Raw genomic sequence first — 14066 nt, 5'->3', positions numbered from 1 at the left:
CCAGTCAAGGTTGTATACAAATATCTACTTTAGTATTAATACAACAGACAGTTCTAACACACTACAAAATACAACCCACCCTATAAAGGAAAACAGGGGACAGACAGTTTCACAAAGGAGAGGGATGCACTCTGGATACTGACAGGAGTGCAGTCGGTGAAGCAATCAGTCTGAACTGTTCAAGGTTATTTGGTTGCAGCAGCAAGGGAGCAAGAGGTCGTAAATGTCACTAAGGGCCTTCGGAGAAGGACCAGGGGGACAGAACCACAATGTAACTGGTGTTTGAGATGATCTTGGTACTCGACAGCATCGAGTGGCTTCCAGCATGCTTTGTAGCTCCGGCGACAGAGTTCAAGAGGGACGACAGATGCGGATATCAGTTGGCAGGCAGTTTGGTAAGCGAGGCTGGGCGGACGGCTGCAGGCTGCCCTACCCGGCGGCTCGGGGTGAAGAATCGTTGTCTGTGTGCTGGTTGGTGGATCTGGAACGCTGGTCGAGGGTTCTCAGACGGCTTTAGTGACTGCAGCGTGAGAACAGCCACAGTGGTGCAGCCGGTCGCAGTTTGAGAGCTCGACTGCTTCGAAAAAGTCCTTAAAAGATGGACGCTGGTTGATGCTTGTTGTGGCACTCCTCCGAGCTTCTTCTCAATGCTTGGGTCGACGTTTAAGGCGGCCGACCCAAAGCTGAGAAGAGTGTTTGCCGGCAACGGCCTTGTCCTTTGTTCAGAGACTCTCTGGCACTTCCCACCTAGGAAGCTTGCTGGCTTAACCTAGCAGGGCACGCTGTGTGCTGGCTGGGTACCGGTTCTGGTGCTGCTTGATGGATCCTCTGAGTCGGGTATCTCCCTCTGTTCCCTGGGAGATGTTTTGGGAGGTATTTTGCTTCCCTCTTGGAAATCCTGGACTTCCTTCACTGGCGGAAGCCGTGAGGCAGACTGTACCATCACCGAGGGTCCGAATGAGTCCTTCTTCGTACTCCTTTTGAAGTCGTCGGATGATCTGCTCAGTGAGGGGCTCAGCCCTCTTTTAAAGCCAAATGGGCCCCAGTGATTGGAGCATGCTAAGCCTACCTTAAAGACCCAATCCTGGGTCCCCACCACCAATCTTCTGTCATGCGTAAGGTCATGACCAGAGTGCTTTGCAACAGGAAAGGTAAGGGGTGACAACATGTACTACTAAGCCGCACCCATCTTCCTGTCTCCTGTGGATCAAAGTGGCTCTCTGGTTAATTGAGCTCGAGAACAGACTGTCTGCATCAAATCACATATATCTTCCCTCTGAAAGGGGGTGGCCCTGCAGCGGTTGCCTACTGTAAACAGTTGTTCCACACATGACATTCAATGGCCTTCATACAGAGGGGTGGGAGCTAGCTTCAAGCTGACACATTGCATATGAAAAAGGTGTTGGGGTTTCCTGCCCTGTGTTAGTTCTGTGAACAGGCCTCTTGGCAGGCCTGCTTCACTTAACTCTCATCAGTATGCGCTGCCATCAGAGAGAACCTAACAATAGGCAGGGCATATCGATGGAGCCTTTGCTATTTTAAGTAGGCTGACCAGGGCCGGAGGAAGGCGTTGCCTTCCCCCTTCAGAGATGCTTTGATGTACCCATGGCTGTCACATTGCAGCTAAATGTGACAGGAGGACCGCACCGGTAGACTGTGTCCCCCAGAGTGCACTTGACTATGTGTTTGTTGTGCAGTGTCCATTGGGAAATGTGTGCGGAATAGCCCCACACATTTCCAGGAGGTTTACCTACCAACATTCCATTTCTTTTTTAAAAGTATCAAACCAGCCCAGGCGGAGCGCACACTCCCCGTGCGGATGGTCTAATTCCTCACTCTTGGTCAGGTTCTTCAATTCCTACCAGTCAAGTGGTCTCTTCTGTCTGTGTCTGCACTTCATTTGCACAGCAAACAGGCATGTCTTTCCCATGGCAACAGTGTCTTCTCCAAGCTGCACACACAGACAGCCGTTTCTCAGGCTAAATGTTCTCTTCTGACCTCAGTGGCAGAGCCACACTAAGCAGATGGCTCTGCAAAGGCCCAGGGGCTACAGCAAAAAGCCTGAACAGGGCAAGGCCGCTTCATTTTTGGCAGTGGAGTGGAAGTAGAATTGCAGGGTCCGCCCTATGAGACAGGGTACAAGACGTGAATTACATAGGACCTTTTCACTTTTCCCAGAGTCCCCTGCAAAATCGGGTCTATTTTCAAGGACAAGTGCAATTATCACAAACAGGTAGGTATGTGATGGCATGGAAATGTATCGAAATTGTAATGGTTTGGTCAACAGTTGGAACGCTCAGAGACAAATTGATTCACTTCTTGTCAATGTCCTGGCTGCACTGCAGAAACAGCTGGTCGTCCTGGTGGAGCATCACTTCACCTGTCCCCAAAGGAGCCCATTTCTCGATGCTGTCCTCGCTCCTGTGCAATCCTCCAATGGCTCTTTGCATTCTCAAGCCTCTCCCATGTTGCCTTGGCAGCGGCCTGCCCAATAATCTCTCAGGAGGGCGGGGTCACTTGCCAACAGGCCACCGATCATGCTAAGGGAAAGAGCGCACAGGTAGCAGCCTGCTCATTTGCATGTTTACTCCCAGAATCCTATGCATACCTTGCTACTATATTTGCTGTCAGTTTGGTGAGCGCAAGATGATACAGGTGTTCACCTCAACAAATCTCGGCACTGGAATCCAGGCGGTTTTATGAGTTTGACAAAGGATGCTCAGGATGGAGCTTGCTGGGATCAGTGCAAGTTAAATGGGAATCCATTCCCGGGGCGCACGGGCCTCTGGGTCAGGTGCTTTAGCTTTGCGCAGTGGCAGTATCGTAGCTCATGAGGTTTAACCGAGGCGCGATTATTGTTTATTGAAAACTTTACCCAATACCCCGCCATGACAGCTTGAAATATAGCTGGAATTGGTAATTTTTGACAGTCTCTACGGAGGCTGAACCGATTTGTTTGAAAAGGAGACAATGACGCTTTTACTCCACTGGAGAAGACCTAGCAAGAGGGGTGTGTTTTTCGGAACCCATCCCTTCTATTCTTTGTTCTCTCGTGGCCTACCCTCAACAAAGGGGTTTACTTCCAGAAGCTAGCGCATTCGTAAACTCCAAGCGGCGCAGCGAAGTCTATGGAACCGTGACCATGCAGCAGGTGCATTAAGCGCCTCAGTTGTCTCGCTGCCTTCCTGATCTCACGACATGAAAACCATGAGCTTTCAGAACCTAGCAGACAGTGACCTGTCTGCCTTCGATCCTCTTTGCCACATCTGCTCTTGCGAAAGTCATCAGATTGTTGGATGGTTACTCAGGGAGGTCTGGCTGCCACTGAAGCCAACCGCAGCAGAGGGGTCGCTTTACCTTTGGCCTTCGCTCACCATCTCAGTCTTCCCAAGAGAGGCAAAAGGGCATTTCTGTCCCCATGCATTCTATAGACACATATTCACGTGGAGTCAACAACCCGACCTCTCTTGGTGTGACGAATCAACTTCCGGGGCACTAGTGGTCCAGGGAGGAATATCGCTTTCTAGACCATCAATCAGTCCCACACCTCTAGTACACCGGAAGGGGTCCGAACAGTGGACGGAACGTCAGGCTGGTTAGTTGCAACAGAGCGAAAAAACAATTGTGACTCGCTGATAAAAGGGACTGTCCAGTCAAGGTTGTATACAAATATCTACTTTAGTATTAATACAACAGACAGTTCTAACACACTACAAAATACAACCCACCCTATAAAGGAAAACAGGGGACAGACAGTTTCACAAAGGAGAGGGATGCACTCTGGATACTGACAGGAGTGCAGTCGGTAAAGCAATCAGTCTGAACTGTTCAAGGTTATTTGGTTGCAGCAGCAAGGGAGCAAGAGGTCGTAAATGTCACTAAGGGCCTTCGGAGAAGGACCAGGGGGACAGAACCACAATGTAACTGGTGTTTGAGATGATCTTGGTACTCGACAGCATCGAGTGGCTTCCAGCATGCTTTGTAGCTCCGGCGACAGAGTTCAAGAGGGACGACAGATGCGGATATCAGTTGGCAGGCAGTTTGGTAAGCGAGGCTGGGCGGACGGCTGCAGGCTGCCCTACCCGGCGGCTCGGGGTGAAGAATCGCTGTCTGTGTGCTGGTTGGTGGATCTGGAACGCTGGTCGAGGGTTCTCAGACGGCTTTAGTGACTGCAGCGTGAGAACAGCCACAGTGGTGCAGCCGGTCGCAGTTTGAGAGCTCGACTGCTTCGAAAAAGTCCTTAAAAGATGGACGCTGGTTGATGCTTGTTGTGGCACTCCTCCGAGCTTCTTCTCAATGCTTGGGTCGACGTTTAAGGCGGCCGACCCAAAGCTGAGAAGAGTGTTTGCCGGCAACGGCCTTGTCCTTTGTTCAGAGACTCTCTGGCACTTCCCACCTAGGAAGCTTGCTGGCTTAACCTAGCAGGGCACGCTGTGTGCTGGCTGGGTACCGGTTCTGGTGCTGCTTGATGGATCCTCTGAGTCGGGTATCTCCCTCTGTTCCCTGGGAGATGTTTTGGGAGGTATTTTGCTTCCCTCTTGGAAATCCTGGACTTCCTTCACTGGCGGAAGCCGTGAGGCAGACTGTACCATCACCAAGGGTCCGAATGAGTCCTTCTTCGTACTCCTTTTGAAGTCGTCGGATGATCTGCTCAGTGAGGGGCTCAGCCCTCTTTTAAAGCCAAATGGGCCCCAGTGATTGGAGCATGCTAAGCCTACCTTAAAGACCCAATCCTGGGTCCCCACCACCAATCTTCTGTCATGCGTAAGGTCATGACCAGAGTGCTTTGCAACAGGAAAGGTAAGGGGTGACAACATGTACTACTAAGCCGCACCCATCTTCCTGTCTCCTGTGGATCAAAGTGGCTCTCTGGTTAATTGAGCTCGAGAACAGACTGTCTGCATCAAATCACATATATCTTCCCTCTGAAAGGGGGTGGCCCTGCAGCGGTTGCCTACTGTAAACAGTTGTTCCACACATGACATTCAATGGCCTTCATACAGAGGGGTGGGAGCTAGCTTCAAGCTGACACATTGCATATGAAAAAGGTGTTGGGGTTTCCTGCCCTGTGTTAGTTCTGTGAACAGGCCTCTTGGCAGGCCTGCTTCACTTAACTCTCATCAGTATGCGCTGCCATCAGAGAGAACCTAACAATAGGCAGGGCATATCGATGGAGCCTTTGCTATTTTAAGTAGGCTGACCAGGGCCGGAGGAAGGCGTTGCCTTCCCCCTTCAGAGATGCTTTGATGTACCCATGGCTGTCACATTGCAGCTAAATGTGACAGGAGGACCGCACCGGTAGACTGTGTCCCCCAGAGTGCACTTGACTATGTGTTTGTTGTGCAGTGTCCATTGGGAAATGTGTGCGGAATAGCCCCACACATTTCCAGGAGGTTTACCTACCAACATTCCATTTCTTTTTTAAAAGTATCAAACCAGCCCAGGCGGAGCGCACACTCCCCGTGCGGATGGTCTAATTCCTCACTCTTGGTCAGGTTCTTCAATTCCTACCAGTCAAGTGGTCTCTTCTGTCTGTGTCTGCACTTCATTTGCACAGCAAACAGGCATGTCTTTCCCATGGCAACAGTGTCTTCTCCAAGCTGCACACACAGACAGCCGTTTCTCAGGCTAAATGTTCTCTTCTGACCTCAGTGGCAGAGCCACACTAAGCAGATGGCTCTGCAAAGGCCCAGGGGCTACAGCAAAAAGCCTGAACAGGGCAAGGCCACTTCATTTTTGGCAGTGGAGTGGAAGTAGAATTGCAGGGTCCGCCCTATGAGACAGGGTACAAGACGTGAATTACATAGGACCTTTTCACTTTTCCCAGAGTCCCCTGCAAAATCGGGTCTATTTTCAAGGACAAGTGCAATTATCACAAACAGGTAGGTATGTGATGGCATGGAAATGTATCGAAATTGTAATGGTTTGGTCAACAGTTGGAACGCTCAGAGACAAATTGATTCACTTCTTGTCAATGTCCTGGCTGCACTGCAGAAACAGCTGGTCGTCCTGGTGGAGCATCACTTCACCTGTCCCCAAAGGAGCCCATTTCTCGATGCTGTCCTCGCTCCTGTGCAATCCTCCAATGGCTCTTTGCATTCTCAAGCCTCTCCCATGTTGCCTTGGCAGCGGCCTGCCCAATAATCTCTCAGGAGGGCGGGGTCACTTGCCAACAGGCCACCGATCATGCTAAGGGAAAGAGCGCACAGGTAGCAGCCTGCTCATTTGCATGTTTACTCCCAGAATCCTATGCATACCTTGCTACTATATTTGCTGTCAGTTTGGTGAGCGCAAGATGATACAGGTGTTCACCTCAACAAATCTCGGCACTGGAATCCAGGCGGTTTTATGAGTTTGACAAAGGATGCTCAGGATGGAGCTTGCTGGGATCAGTGCAAGTTAAATGGGAATCCATTCCCGGGGCGCACGGGCCTCTGGGTCAGGTGCTTTAGCTTTGCGCAGTGGCAGTATCGTAGCTTATGAGGTTTAACCGAGGCGCGATTATTGCTTATTGAAAACTTTACCCAATACCCCGCCATGACAGCTTGAAATATAGCTGGAATTGGTAATTTTTGACAGTCTCTATGGAGGCTGAACCGATTTGTTTGAAAAGGAGACAATGACGCTTTTACTCCACTGGAGAAGACCTAGCAAGAGGGGTGTGTTTTTCGGAACCCATCCCTTCTATTCTTTGTTCTCTCGTGGCCTACCCTCAACAAAGGGGTTTACTTCCAGAAGCTAGCGCATTCGTAAACTCCAAGCGGCGCAGCGAAGTCTATGGAACCGTGACCATGCAGCAGGTGCATTAAGCGCCTCAGTTGTCTCGCTGCCTTCCTGATCTCACGACATGAAAACCATGAGCTTTCAGAACCTAGCAGACAGTGACCTGTCTGCCTTCGATCCTCTTTGCCACATCTGCTCTTGCGAAAGTCATCAGATTGTTGGATGGTTACTCAGGGAGGTCTGGCTGCCACTGAAAGCCAACCGCAGCAGAGGGGTCGCTTTACCTTTGGCCTTCGCTCACCATCTCAGTCTTCCCAAGAGAGGCAAAAGGGCATTTCTGTCCCCATGCATTCTATAGACACATATTCACGTGGAGTCAACAACCCGACCTCTCTTGGTGTGACGAATCAACTTCCGGGCCACTAGTGGTCCAGGGAGGAATATCGCTTTCTAGACCATCAATCAGTCCCACACCTCTAGTACACCGGAAGGGGTCCGAACAGTGGACGGAACGTCAGGCTGGTTAGTTGCAACAGAGCGAAAAAACAATTGTGACCCACTGATAAAAGGGACTGTCCAGTCAAGGTTGTATACAAATATCTACTTTAGTATTAATACAACAGACAGTTCTAACACACTACAAAATACAACCCACCCTATAAAGGAAAACAGGGGACAGACAGTTTCACAAAGGAGAGGGATGCACTCTGGATACTGACAGGAGTGCAGTCGGTGAAGCAATCAGTCTGAACTGTTCAAGGTTATTTGGTTGCAGCAGCAAGGGAGCAAGAGGTCGTAAATGTCACTAAGGGCCTTCGGAGAAGGACCAGGGGGACAGAACCACAATGTAACTGGTGTTTGAGATGATCTTGGTACTCGACAGCATCGAGTGGCTTCCAGCATGCTTTGTAGCTCCGGCGACAGAGTTCAAGAGGGACGACAGATGCGGATATCAGTTGGCAGGCAGTTTGGTAAGCGAGGCTGGGCGGACGGCTGCAGGCTGCCCTACCCGGCGGCTCGGGGTGAAGAATCGTTGTCTGTGTGCTGGTTGGTGGATCTGGAACGCTGGTCGAGGGTTCTCAGACGGCTTTAGTGACTGCAGCGTGAGAACAGCCACAGTGGTGCAGCCGGTCGCAGTTTGAGAGCTCGACTGCTTCGAAAAAGTCCTTAAAAGATGGACGCTGGTTGATGCTTGTTGTGGCACTCCTCCGAGCTTCTTCTCAATGCTTGGGTCGACGTTTAAGGCGGCCGACCCAAAGCTGAGAAGAGTGTTTGCCGGCAACGGCCTTGTCCTTTGTTCAGAGACTCTCTGGCACTTCCCACCTAGGAAGCTTGCTGGCTTAACCTAGCAGGGCACGCTGTGTGCTGGCTGGGTACCGGTTCTGGTGCTGCTTGATGGATCCTCTGAGTCGGGTATCTCCCTCTGTTCCCTGGGAGATGTTTTGGGAGGTATTTTGCTTCCCTCTTGGAAATCCTGGACTTCCTTCACTGGCGGAAGCCGTGAGGCAGACTGTACCATCACCGAGGGTCCGAATGAGTCCTTCTTCGTACTCCTTTTGAAGTCGTCGGATGATCTGCTCAGTGAGGGGCTCAGCCCTCTTTTAAAGCCAAATGGGCCCCAGTGATTGGAGCATGCTAAGCCTACCTTAAAGACCCAATCCTGGGTCCCCACCACCAATCTTCTGTCATGCGTAAGGTCATGACCAGAGTGCTTTGCAACAGGAAAGGTAAGGGGTGACAACATGTACTACTAAGCCGCACCCATCTTCCTGTCTCCTGTGGATCAAAGTGGCTCTCTGGTTAATTGAGCTCGAGAACAGACTGTCTGCATCAAATCACATATATCTTCCCTCTGAAAGGGGGTGGCCCTGCAGCGGTTGCCTACTGTAAACAGTTGTTCCACACATGACATTCAATGGCCTTCATACAGAGGGGTGGGAGCTAGCTTCAAGCTGACACATTGCATATGAAAAAGGTGTTGGGGTTTCCTGCCCTGTGTTAGTTCTGTGAACAGGCCTCTTGGCAGGCCTGCTTCACTTAACTCTCATCAGTATGCGCTGCCATCAGAGAGAACCTAACAATAGGCAGGGCATATCGATGGAGCCTTTGCTATTTTAAGTAGGCTGACCAGGGCCGGAGGAAGGCGTTGCCTTCCCCCTTCAGAGATGCTTTGATGTACCCATGGCTGTCACATTGCAGCTAAATGTGACAGGAGGACCGCACCGGTAGACTGTGTCCCCCAGAGTGCACTTGACTATGTGTTTGTTGTGCAGTGTCCATTGGGAAATGTGTGCGGAATAGCCCCACACATTTCCAGGAGGTTTACCTACCAACATTCCATTTCTTTTTTAAAAGTATCAAACCAGCCCAGGCGGAGCGCACACTCCCCGTGCGGATGGTCTAATTCCTCACTCTTGGTCAGGTTCTTCAATTCCTACCAGTCAAGTGGTCTCTTCTGTCTGTGTCTGCACTTCATTTGCACAGCAAACAGGCATGTCTTTCCCATGGCAACAGTGTCTTCTCCAAGCTGCACACACAGACAGCCGTTTCTCAGGCTAAATGTTCTCTTCTGACCTCAGTGGCAGAGCCACACTAAGCAGATGGCTCTGCAAAGGCCCAGGGGCTACAGCAAAAAGCCTGAACAGGGCAAGGCCGCTTCATTTTTGGCAGTGGAGTGGAAGTAGAATTGCAGGGTCCGCCCTATGAGACAGGGTACAAGACGTGAATTACATAGGACCTTTTCACTTTTCCCAGAGTCCCCTGCAAAATCGGGTCTATTTTCAAGGACAAGTGCAATTATCACAAACAGGTAGGTATGTGATGGCATGGAAATGTATCGAAATTGTAATGGTTTGGTCAACAGTTGGAACGCTCAGAGACAAATTGATTCACTTCTTGTCAATGTCCTGGCTGCACTGCAGAAACAGCTGGTCGTCCTGGTGGAGCATCACTTCACCTGTCCCCAAAGGAGCCCATTTCTCGATGCTGTCCTCGCTCCTGTGCAATCCTCCAATGGCTCTTTGCATTCTCAAGCCTCTCCCATGTTGCCTTGGCAGCGGCCTGCCCAATAATCTCTCAGGAGGGCGGGGTCACTTGCCAACAGGCCACCGATCATGCTAAGGGAAAGAGCGCACAGGTAGCAGCCTGCTCATTTGCATGTTTACTCCCAGAATCCTATGCATACCTTGCTACTATATTTGCTGTCAGTTTGGTGAGCGCAAGATGATACAGGTGTTCACCTCAACAAATCTCGGCACTGGAATCCAGGCGGTTTTATGAGTTTGACAAAGGATGCTCAGGATGGAGCTTGCTGGGATCAGTGCAAGTTAAATGGGAATCCATTCCCGGGGCGCACGGGCCTCTGGGTCAGGTGCTTTAGCTTTGCGCAGTGGCAGTATCGTAGCTTATGAGGTTTAACCGAGGCGCGATTATTGCTTATTGAAAACTTTACCCAATACCCCGCCATGACAGCTTGAAATATAGCTGGAATTGGTAATTTTTGACAGTCTCTATGGAGGCTGAACCGATTTGTTTGAAAAGGAGACAATGACGCTTTTACTCCACTGGAGAAGACCTAGCAAGAGGGGTGTGTTTTTCGGAACCCATCCCTTCTATTCTTTGTTCTCTCGTGGCCTACCCTCAACAAAGGGGTTTACTTCCAGAAGCTAGCGCATTCGTAAACTCCAAGCGGCGCAGCGAAGTCTATGGAACCGTGACCATGCAGCAGGTGCATTAAGCGCCTCAGTTGTCTCGCTGCCTTCCTGATCTCACGACATGAAAACCATGAGCTTTCAGAACCTAGCAGACAGTGACCTGTCTGCCTTCGATCCTCTTTGCCACATCTGCTCTTGCGAAAGTCATCAGATTGTTGGATGGTTACTCAGGGAGGTCTGGCTGCCACTGAAAGCCAACCGCAGCAGAGGGGTCGCTTTACCTTTGGCCTTCGCTCACCATCTCAGTCTTCCCAAGAGAGGCAAAAGGGCATTTCTGTCCCCATGCATTCTATAGACACATATTCACGTGGAGTCAACAACCCGACCTCTCTTGGTGTGACGAATCAACTTCCGGGCCACTAGTGGTCCAGGGAGGAATATCGCTTTCTAGACCATCAATCAGTCCCACACCTCTAGTACACCGGAAGGGGTCCGAACAGTGGACGGAACGTCAGGCTGGTTAGTTGCAACAGAGCGAAAAAACAATTGTGACCCACTGATAAAAGGGACTGTCCAGTCAAGGTTGTATACAAATATCTACTTTAGTATTAATACAACAGACAGTTCTAACACACTACAAAATACAACCCACCCTATAAAGGAAAACAGGGGACAGACAGTTTCACAAAGGAGAGGGATGCACTCTGGATACTGACAGGAGTGCAGTCGGTGAAGCAATCAGTCTGAACTGTTCAAGGTTATTTGGTTGCAGCAGCAAGGGAGCAAGAGGTCGTAAATGTCACTAAGGGCCTTCGGAGAAGGACCAGGGGGACAGAACCACAATGTAACTGGTGTTTGAGATGATCTTGGTACTCGACAGCATCGAGTGGCTTCCAGCATGCTTTGTAGCTCCGGCGACAGAGTTCAAGAGGGACGACAGATGCGGATATCAGTTGGCAGGCAGTTTGGTAAGCGAGGCTGGGCGGACGGCTGCAGGCTGCCCTACCCGGCGGCTCGGGGTGAAGAATCGTTGTCTGTGTGCTGGTTGGTGGATCTGGAACGCTGGTCGAGGGTTCTCAGACGGCTTTAGTGACTGCAGCGTGAGAACAGCCACAGTGGTGCAGCCGGTCGCAGTTTGAGAGCTCGACTGCTTCGAAAAAGTCCTTAAAAGATGGACGCTGGTTGATGCTTGTTGTGGCACTCCTCCGAGCTTCTTCTCAATGCTTGGGTCGACGTTTAAGGCGGCCGACCCAAAGCTGAGAAGAGTGTTTGCCGGCAACGGCCTTGTCCTTTGTTCAGAGACTCTCTGGCACTTCCCACCTAGGAAGCTTGCTGGCTTAACCTAGCAGGGCACGCTGTGTGCTGGCTGGGTACCGGTTCTGGTGCTGCTTGATGGATCCTCTGAGTCGGGTATCTCCCTCTGTTCCCTGGGAGATGTTTTGGGAGGTATTTTGCTTCCCTCTTGGAAATCCTGGACTTCCTTCACTGGCGGAAGCCGTGAGGCAGACTGTACCATCACCGAGGGTCCGAATGAGTCCTTCTTCGTACTCCTTTTGAAGTCGTCGGATGATCTGCTCAGTGAGGGGCTCAGCCCTCTTTTAAAGCCAAATGGGCCCCAGTGATTGGAGCATGCTAAGCCTACCTTAAAGACCCAATCCTGGGTCCCCACCACCAATCTTCTGTCATGCGTAAGGTCATGACCAGAGTGCTTTGCAACAGGAAAGGTAAGGGGTGACAACATGTACTACTAAGCCGCACCCATCTTCCTGTCTCCTGTGGATCAAAGTGGCTCTCTGGTTAATTGAGCTCGAGAACAGACTGTCTGCATCAAATCACATATATCTTCCCTCTGAAAGGGGGTGGCCCTGCAGCGGTTGCCTACTGTAAACAGTTGTTCCACACATGACATTCAATGGCCTTCATACAGAGGGGTGGGAGCTAGCTTCAAGCTGACACATTGCATATGAAAAAGGTGTTGGGGTTTCCTGCCCTGTGTTAGTTCTGTGAACAGGCCTCTTGGCAGGCCTGCTTCACTTAACTCTCATCAGTATGCGCTGCCATCAGAGAGAACCTAACAATAGGCAGGGCATATCGATGGAGCCTTTGCTATTTTAAGTAGGCTGACCAGGGCCGGAGGAAGGCGTTGCCTTCCCCCTTCAGAGATGCTTTGATGTACCCATGGCTGTCACATTGCAGCTAAATGTGACAGGAGGACCGCACCGGTAGACTGTGTCCCCCAGAGTGCACTTGACTATGTGTTTGTTGTGCAGTGTCCATTGGGAAATGTGTGCGGAATAGCCCCACACATTTCCAGGAGGTTTACCTACCAACATTCCATTTCTTTTTTAAAAGTATCAAACCAGCCCAGGCGGAGCGCACACTCCCCGTGCGGATGGTCTAATTCCTCACTCTTGGTCAGGTTCTTCAATTCCTACCAGTCAAGTGGTCTCTTCTGTCTGTGTCTGCACTTCATTTGCACAGCAAACAGGCATGTCTTTCCCATGGCAACAGTGTCTTCTCCAAGCTGCACACACAGACAGCCGTTTCTCAGGCTAAATGTTCTCTTCTGACCTCAGTGGCAGAGCCACACTAAGCAGATGGCTCTGCAAAGGCCCAGGGGCTACAGCAAAAAGCCTGAACAGGGCAAGGCCGCTTCATTTTTGGCAGTGGAGTGGAAGTAGAATTGCAGGGTCCGCCCTATGAGACAGGGTACAAGACGTGAATTACATAGGACCTTTTCACTTTTCCCAGAGTCCCCTGCAAAATCGGGTCTATTTTCAAGGACAAGTGCAATTATCACAAACAGGTAGGTATGTGATGGCATGGAAATGTATCGAAATTGTAATGGTTTGGTCAACAGTTGGAACGCTCAGAGACAAATTGATTCACTTCTTGTCAATGTCCTGGCTGCACTGCAGAAACAGCTGGTCGTCCTGGTGGAGCATCACTTCACCTGTCCCCAAAGGAGCCCATTTCTCGATGCTGTCCTCGCTCCTGTGCAATCCTCCAATGGCTCTTTGCATTCTCAAGCCTCTCCCATGTTGCCTTGGCAGCGGCCTGCCCAATAATCTCTCAGGAGGGCGGGGTCACTTGCCAACAGGCCACCGATCATGCTAAGGGAAAGAGCGCACAGGTAGCAGCCTGCTCATTTGCATGTTTACTCCCAGAATCCTATGCATACCTTGCTACTATATTTGCTGTCAGTTTGGTGAGCGCAAGATGATACAGGTGTTCACCTCAACAAATCTCGGCACTGGAATCCAGGCGGTTTTATGAGTTTGACAAAGGATGCTCAGGATGGAGCTTGCTGGGATCAGTGCAAGTTAAATGGGAATCCATTCCCGGGGCGCACGGGCCTCTGGGTCAGGTGCTTTAGCTTTGCGCAGTGGCAGTATCGTAGCTCATGAGGTTTAACCGAGGCGCGATTATTGTTTATTGAAAACTTTACCCAATACCCCGCCATGACAGCTTGAAATATAGCTGGAATTGGTAATTTTTGACAGTCTCTACGGAGGCTGAACCGATTTGTTTGAAAAGGAGACAATGACGCTTTTACTCCACTGGAGAAGACCTAGCAAGAGGGGTGTGTTTTTCGGAACCCATCCCTTCTATTCTTTGTTCTCTCGTGGCCTACCCTCAACAAAGGGGTTTACTTCCAGAAGCTAGCGCATTCGTAAACTCCAAGCGGCG

At 50.6% G+C, this 14066-nt stretch overlaps 1 protein-coding gene and 4 non-coding genes across 5 annotated transcripts in view; all 5 read left to right on the top strand.

The window, feature by feature from the left end:
* LOC138493055 (myb-related transcription factor, partner of profilin-like) overlaps positions 1–14066 on the top strand; it is a 152063-nt gene that overhangs the window by 70845 nt on the left and 67152 nt on the right. The window lies entirely within an intron of this gene.
* On the top strand, positions 2802–2942 carry LOC138496715 (U4 spliceosomal RNA). Its single transcript, XR_011278201.1, has one exon. It is a non-coding gene; the product is annotated as a U4 spliceosomal RNA (small nuclear RNA).
* LOC138496280 (U4 spliceosomal RNA) lies at positions 6451–6591 on the top strand. The gene has a single exon (XR_011277807.1). It is a non-coding gene; the product is annotated as a U4 spliceosomal RNA (small nuclear RNA).
* LOC138496279 (U4 spliceosomal RNA) lies at positions 10101–10241 on the top strand. The gene has a single exon (XR_011277806.1). It is a non-coding gene; the product is annotated as a U4 spliceosomal RNA (small nuclear RNA).
* Positions 13751–13891, top strand: LOC138496714 (U4 spliceosomal RNA). The gene has a single exon (XR_011278200.1). It is a non-coding gene; the product is annotated as a U4 spliceosomal RNA (small nuclear RNA).

This window comes from Ambystoma mexicanum, chromosome 10 (assembly GCF_040938575.1).
Source record: "Ambystoma mexicanum isolate Mex_15411 chromosome 10, UKY_AmexF1_1, whole genome shotgun sequence".
In the NCBI taxonomy this organism is placed as follows: Eukaryota; Metazoa; Chordata; class Amphibia; order Caudata; family Ambystomatidae; genus Ambystoma; species Ambystoma mexicanum.
The sequence above is the reverse complement of the archived record's forward strand: the minus strand, read 5'-3'. Positions and strand labels throughout refer to the sequence as shown.